The following is an 8,442-nucleotide window of genomic DNA, read 5'->3' as shown; positions in this document are numbered from 1 at the left end:
CTGGTCTGTCGTTTGCCATAACGGAAGAATAACAGGACTGATCTTAACGGCGGTGAGTGATCTATTTGCTTTGAATATTTAGTACTAGCATTAGGCCCGTGCTTTGCACGGGTTTTTTAAAGGTATGGTTTTTTTTTTTTTTTAATTTTGTCAAAATTAAATTCCAATTCAAATAATTTTTTTAAAAGTTAATTTGTATAATGAATATTTTTAATATTAAATTCAAGATTAATTCCTATATTTATCTCTCGGGTTTAAAATTTAAAAATATTTAAATGTTAAAAGTAAAAATATAAAGTTTCTACAAATCTAATGGTCTATTTATCCTTAATTTTTCATCTAAAAAGTTTAAAGTTATAATATTTATTTTTTTCATTGTATAAACTTTAGTTTTGGGCTTTTTAAAAAAATAAAAAAGAACTAAACTGTTAGTACAAATATTTAAAAAAAACATTCATTTACAGCTGAATTAAAACCAACAGTTTATGTAAAGTGTTTTTACATCATTAGACAAAAGGAACTTAAGTCCTAAATTGATAGCATATAATTTTCCTATAATATTAATAAATATTAAAAAGCGATTACATATAAACATTTCAAATGATAGCATTATTTTTAATTGGTTATGCAGATAAAAAATGTAAAATATTATACTTAACATTTTCATTTAGCAATACAATCTCTGTATTCATAAAATCTTCACTATTATTGAAAGACACATCTTATAATCGCGATATCCTCACTTTTATTTTTCAATCATCTCTATTTGCATTCAAATTTTCAATTATATCATACTTTTTACTTATATTTGATAGTTCACGGCTGCAAAAATATGTTTAATAATCTTTAAAAAAGGAGACAAAAAAAATTGAAAAGTACTACTTTCTCCATTAGTGGAAATAGTTGAAATACATAAAATTATGAACTTTTAAGAAAAAATGAATAAGATATTTAAAAGCAGAAAACATAAACTTAAAATAAATTCAAACTAAATCAATACATTAATACATTGAATAATCAAACCAAAAACACTAATTCTAAATAAATTCAAACCAAATCAATAAATTAATATATTAAATAATCAAATCAAACAATGTCAAATGAAAGTCTAATTGAAAAAATATGTCACATGTTAAATTAAAATGTCAAGTGGATATCATATGACATCTTTCTAGCAAAAAAAAATGATCGCTATATATATATATATATATATATTATATTGATTAGTAACAGTATTGTGTCTTGTTTGCTGTTTTATTATTATTTTTTTTTTTTGTCGTAGCAAATCAATGCCTACTACTCCCCAAATTAAGGAAACATGTCCAATGCTGAAAAGAATGTCACAACAGTAAAGAGTCAAAACTTACAGGATATTTCAAAAGCAAAAAATTAAAATAATAAAACTGACGTGCCAGGAGGCGGTTGGCAAATTAAAAAATCAGATAAAAGTATTTTATTGTGCAATAATAAACATTTGAATATTTTTAAAATACAAATTGAAGTTTTAATCACGTTTAAGGGCGAAAATCTTAAGTTGGGCTTTCTTTTTTGAAAATTAAAAAAAAAAAAAGAAAAAAAGAGACTACTAATCATTGTTTCTGTCGGCTCTGACCATCAATGAAACGTTGGTATTCCAATTTAAAACACCACACAAACTCCAAGTTTAGCGTACCAATTTTGAATAGAAAAAGTTCATTTCATGCCTTTCTAGAACAGCTGTTCAAGGACAAGAACTGAGCGTCTGACGCTTTAAAAGCTCCAAGAATACCAAAAAAAATTTGCTTTGTATTTCAGCTGTTTCATTTTTTTTTTTTCGGAGAGATTTTTCTATGTTGTGCATTATATAACATTGATATGATGATTGCGAACGGACAGGGAAGACATCCTGTTCATATGTGGTGGAGCATTTTTTGATTTGGAAGAAACCATCTCAGAGAAGTAATTCGCCTGCTTAGATTTTTTGCTTAAGACTCTTGGTTCTAAACTGCGCCTAGCAATGTTTTACTGCTATAATATTGGATTTTTTTTTTGGTTCTTGAGTTGGTGTATCACTTTCAATTATTCTAATAAATATATTAATTATTATATTCTTGATTTGCATACTGTCTCTATTCCGTTAAAATTGAAATTGATCGCTAAAAATAATTCATCGCCTCCTTTTAGGAAATGTGAAAAAGAGATGTGGATTCGAATCTGATCTATTTTTGGATCGGATCATACATGCAACTATTATTCAATTATGCTCTAGTATGCAATTAATCCCTTCTTTGGTTCATAGTCTTTAACTAAAAATAATCGACACCTGGCTGGCTTTGCCATAAAATATAATGCATCAGGATTCATGTCTATATAAAATGCCAATATTCTTCCAAAACCTTTAATAAATCAAAAGCTGAAAAAGAAAAATCAATTCTACTTTTGTTAAAAAGGCAAATTAAATGAAAAGAAGAAAATTTTTCTATGTCTTTTTTACCCCAATTTCGTATTAATTAATTAAACCTACATTATTTAATTAAATTCAATAAAATTAAACTTTTCTATGATCATTCTCTACCCTAATTTCTTATTAATAAAATTAGGCACGCGGGTGAAATGAGACTATTTTGACTAATGTTAGATATGTAGAAATGCGAAGACATTGCGAATCAATATTTTATTTGAACATATTAGAAGCGACAATTTGAATATTTAAAATAGCTAAGAACAAGGATATAGAAACGACAATTGGGTCTTTAAAATATGATTTTTTTTTTTTTCTTTTATCATTGAAATCAAGCCGCTGTCTATTATGACCTTTCCACCTTAGTTTCCAATTATGTTTCATCATTTGGTCTATATATATATTGTTTACTAATTATTTTTTTAATGTTAATCATGATTTTGAACATGTAAGCCCATTCCCAGTAATGAAAATGAAATATACTGTCAACATGTGTAGAAATGATTACAAATTATATTTTGTATATTTAAATCTACAACTTTAAAAAATGAGTAATTTTTCAAAAATATAAACACGACTTTGCAAACCAAAGCGATTGACTTGACTTGACATATGTACAACGATGGTGTACATACTAACAGTTACCTATATTAATCCTATAAATTTTTTTTTTTTAATTTGACTCCCTAAATTTTTTAAATTTTTTTTTTCTCTTAAGGTTTGATTCCTAATTCCACCACTGCTTAAAGCAATTCTCACAGTTAAAACTTGAAAGGCATAAATGCAAAGAAAAGCCCCTCCAAAATAAATAAAGGGAAAGAAAATCGTTTCCATGACTATTAAGTGGGCAATAACATTCTATTTTCTATTTCTTTATTCTCAAAATATAAATTGTTTTAAGGTGATGGTTTTATCTCAAAACATGAGATAAGTGGCTTATAAAGTAATAAATATTTTTTTTTTCAATTTTATCCTTATTTATATATATAATAAAATCAATGATGTAAGATATGAATAATGATTTGAGATAAATGTATTTTGATCAAATTATTTTTATTTTGTTAGAATTTAAAAGATAAATTGCTTATCTCCAGTCAAAAATCTTAAACGACTTATATTTGAGACAGAGAAAATAATTGCTTGTAGCATTAGTTATTACCAACCACTCTATTTATTTATTATCCTTAATAGACCTTATTAAAATTAGTAATACAGGGGTATTCGTGGCTTTATAATTGTGAAACGAATATTACAACGCCTAGCCTAGCTATTTATTCAACTACTACCACTTTTCATAATAACTTTCGGGATTCATAAAATAATTTATTTTAAAATATTTATCACATTTATAATTTTAATGAATAATAAATTTTTTTCATATTTATTTTTTACATATGATCAATAATTATTACTTTAATTTAATAATTTTTTTAAAAAGTAATATTAAATTAAAATAATATAATCAATTTATAATTATTATAATTTAAAAAATTTAATAATTTTATTAAAAGATATAAAATTTTAAATATGGTAAATATTATAAAATGCAGTAATATCGGCAATATTAGTTTGTAAATAAAGACACAGCCATCGTTTGTTTCTGGAAGACAACGCTCATTTCACGCGGATGGTCTGGAACCTGAATTTAAAAGCTAGCCTGGACATAATTTTTTGTGTCTAATTCATTAATAGCAATTTATGGAAAATATTTTTATTTAATTAATTGGACGGTGGTATACCTACCCTTTAATTATAGGAAATGGTAGCATGGTTTAATTAAACATATTAATTATCCAAAATTCTAAGATTTTTTATGATATACTCTATTTTAATTAATTATCCTTATTTTTTTAAAATTAAAAATATTTTAATTCTTATAAAATATTAACTACAAATAAATATTCCATTCAAAATTCATCACTTGCCACTAAGTAGAAAATGCTTTTCTAAACTTGCTGTTTCAGTGTTCACATTATTCTGCAAATGAAAAGACCAATACAATACACCTCCCGCACAAGGGCCACCATAGAAAAGTATAAAATAATCTTTACATTAGCACTTCCACCTCTAATCTAGCCCTTCCTTCAATTTCTCTTCCTGTCTCTCCGGTCTCTCCTGTAAACTCTCTTTGAAATCGGGTTCGGATTCGGATCCTCATAGTTGCTTTTGCAGAAATGTCAATGGAGTCAAGCTTTGGCTCCGGCGAGCATAAAATCGAAGGAACACCTACTCACGGTGGACGTTACGTCCAGTATGATGTGAACAGTATCCTCTTTGAAGTCTCCAGAAAGTATGTCCCTCCGATTCGTTATCCAAAGGTGCTCATGGTATTGTTGGTAAGGTTCTTAATTACTTATTGTCCTTTTTATCTATTGTTTGAGGTGCTCACCAGAACAACCGCTCCAGGTTTTTATCAGAAAAACTAAATTTTTTGGTTCAGTTCAGTTGTGTATGCGGACAAATGTTGTTCTGGCGGACTATAACTGATTACATTTTCCTTGCATTTGACTCAATGGCTTTGTCTTACCAACAATGGAAAGGAAGATGTGATTTTTTATTTCCTTCAGTGCTGTCAAGAATTCCGAGACAGGGGGAAGTTGCCATTAAGAAGATTGCTAATGCTTTCGACAGCCAGAGACGTGCTAAAGGGACTCTCCGAGAGATTATGCTTCTTCTGCACATGAACCATGAAAATGTGAGGTTCCTCGCTGTTGTGATGCTCATGAATTGACTTATTAACTTTGTCATATTGCTTTCTAGAGGTGTCTTCAGTTTTTTGCTCTGTTTGTGTCAGATATGGCAGCAATAATTTGTGTAGTTCTAAACTTTCCATTTCTTCTTCACTACACGATGCATGAGATCATTAATTTAAGTTAAATTTTCATTGTTGCAAGTAAGTATTTCGATTAAAGAAGTTGCTAGTGCATGTAATAAATTTCAATTGGTTGTTGATTTCTTCCTTTTGTTTTAATCCTGAAGGCTTAACTCTAAGCAAGACAACTCAGAAATTATTTTTTTGACCGGGTATGAAATATGCTATCACTGCTCTTTTCCACCGCGCGGGTGGGGGTTGGGGGGAATATTATCTTACTCTCTGTATACATATATTGGAGGAGTTATAGACTTATATCTCTCTCTTTTTTCCTCAGATAATTTCTATCAAAGATATCATACGGCCTCCCCAGAAGGAGAACTTCATGATGTTTACATTGTTTATGAATTGATGAAAACTGATCTTGATCAAGTAATAAATCCAGACAAGAATTGACAGATGATCATTGTCAGGTATACACCATTCTTGTTCTTGGATCGTTTCTTTTCATTTCTTACTATATATATATAATAATATATATATATTTTTTTTTTCTCTTCTAGTGCCGCCATCATACTACGTCTGAAATTCTTGCCTCTTGCCATTGTGAACAATAACCGTCACATGCATTTCCTGTGGGGCATTGGACATCAAATTATTTTTCTCACATCCATCATCCTCTCTTTCTTTTACATTTCTTGATTTAAAGCGATGGAAACGGAATTAAAGAATAGAGCCAAACATTGGGAATATGTGGTGGCTGGTAGCAACAATCATGAATTAACTTTAGGTTGGGGGAGGATTAGTATGGCCTTTCTCTGAGCTTTACATTTTACATAAACTGTTTTTAGAGTTTAGGTGTTCCACCAAGCGTCCCATCTTAAAAAAAATTGAAAAGAAACAGAAATCCTTTGTCACTTTTGAATTTAGCGTCATAACGTGTGGCAGCCCATGGAACTATTCCAGTAAAGCAAATGCTTGACCTAATGTATTTTATTGTTGGTTATTGTCCATGAAAACAGGAATAAGCATAAATTACCAACACATTTTTTACCTTTTTTTTTTCTTTCTTTTGTAGTGCTTTCTATATCAATTGCTCCGAGGGCTCAAATATTTACATTCAGCAGATGTTTTGCATCGGGATCTAAAGCCGGACAATTTGCTCTTGAATGCTGAGGGTCACCTTAAGATTGCGGACTTTGGTCTTGCAAGGATAAAATCAAAAACTGACCCCATGACTGAAGAAGTTGTTAAACGCTGGTACCGAGCACCAGAATTACTCATGAAGCATTCATCAGATTACACTGAAGCAATTGATATATGGTCGGTGGGTTGTATACTTGGTGAGATAATGACAGGCGAACCTTTGTTTCCTGGTAACAAGAATAGACGTCAGCTGAAGCTTATCAATAAGGTATGTTATTGGACATTTCTCAGCAAATCTTCCATGGACTATCCTTGCAGCTATTTTTTTTCCCTAAACTGAAAGCTTTTTATCGTTTCTAGTGGTGAAGACCTAAAATCTTTTGTTTCACTGATTTGTCATGTCATTATTGTTTTAGAGCCTTGGGTCTATGTTATGTGCCTTTTTGCATTTCTGATGTCATCGTTCTCTCTTCCACTCTTCCCTCTTCTTCTTTCTCCTCCCTCTCTCTATCCTTTTCCCTTCTGTGTCTTCCTATCTCTTGATGCATGGGTTTATTTCTGAGAGTGGTGGAATTAAATTAGCACAATCCTCTTTGGTTTGTTCTCTTGTGCTAGACAAAGCTTAATTTTAAACATGCATGCCACAACTGCTTAGAATGTTTGGAAATGAAATATTTAACTGGTGTACTGAGATATTGAATTGCATTGTCTTTATTTATAGTGTCAATTACTTTAAGTCAAATATCTAATCCATCTTGTTTTCTCTTCTCTAGCTCATTGGTTCGCCAGATGATAATGCTCGAAGGCAAGATTTTGCTGCTAGATTTCATGATATGTTTCCAAATGTTCGTAATATGTCTAAAGATGCTGTTGATCTGCTAGAGAGGATGCTAGTCTTTGATTCAAATAGGCGCATTACAGGTATTAATATAACATGATTTTAGATTTAAAAAAAAAAATTTCCCACGAGCATCCTCATACTAGTGGTTAAGAGACTAATCTTGTTTGGGAGTTAGCAACTGCCTCTCCCCTCTGACCTTATAGAGGTTGTTTGCTGACTTATGTGTCTTACCACTTGAATTATTACTTATGGGTGACTATTGTTGATTATAATGACTGGTTTGTAGCAGAGTGACAAAATTAATTATCTCAGTGTTTATCTCCATGACAATTAGAATAAGTATAGGTGGTTTAATTAAACCTTGTTCGACTCAATAAAAAAAAAAATCAAATGGGTGCACCTATGTTTTAATAGGCTTGGCACCCCGAATTTCACCACTGAGAAAACTCTCTCTTTGCACTCTCCTTCACTTTCTCTGTCATCCTTTCATTTCCATCCTCAAAATTCTCTCTTTCTAAAGTAGAGAATAACACAAGTTACAAACTGAAAAAAAAAAAGAAAAAGAAAACTCAGAACTTGATTCAATTTGAACTATCAAAACTTGCTCGAGTAAAAATTGCATAATAATCAATTAACCATGTTTGATCTTTATTAAATTCTTAAATTGGTGTACTTTCTTATTGGCAAAGCTTCTCCCATTTTGTTTCCTTCTTTGCAGTTGACGATGCTCTAAGCCACCCTTACCTGGCACATTATCACAATGTCGAAAAGGAGCCGTTTGCCCGAGTCTTTTCAACTTTGATTTTGAGGAGTCATCACTGCCTGAGGAAACAATCAAGGAACACATCTGGATTATATCTGAACAATTCAATCCAGATCCATGAAAACTTATCGCTTGAGAAAATATTCCATGATTCCAATTCTCGTTGTAATCATCCGTTTTTTTTCCCCTTTTTAAGTTAATTTTAAGAGTAAGGTAGAATTTTGAAGTTGATGGCCATTTTGTTCCTTCAATTATAATTTTTTTTCATTCCTAAAATAGTTCGATTTGTATTTAAATGATTGAGTCCTTTACATTTACCAACTTCCGTTGGTTTCTACTAAATTTTTCTAGTGTCTCTGTGATGATACACAGTTCAAAACCAAGGGGATGAAAATTCTTTCAAAATTAAGATATAATAAGAAATTTTACTAATTTTATTA

The 8,442-nt window shown here is 30.2% G+C and overlaps 1 pseudogene; it reads left to right on the top strand.

Moving 5' to 3' along the window:
- The first annotated feature begins 4,461 nt into the window (after positions 1-4,461).
- LOC149492009 (mitogen-activated protein kinase homolog MMK2-like) lies at positions 4,462-8,145 on the top strand (annotated as a pseudogene).
- The last annotated feature ends 297 nt before the right edge of the window (positions 8,146-8,442 follow it).

Source organism: Jatropha curcas, unplaced genomic scaffold, assembly GCF_041381405.1.
Source record: "Jatropha curcas cultivar XTBG-Jc1 unplaced genomic scaffold, XTBG_Jcur_1.0 HiC_scaffold_170_pilon, whole genome shotgun sequence".
Lineage (NCBI taxonomy): Eukaryota > Viridiplantae > Streptophyta > Magnoliopsida > Malpighiales > Euphorbiaceae > Jatropha > Jatropha curcas.
The sequence above is the reverse complement of the archived record's forward strand: the minus strand, read 5'-3'. Positions and strand labels throughout refer to the sequence as shown.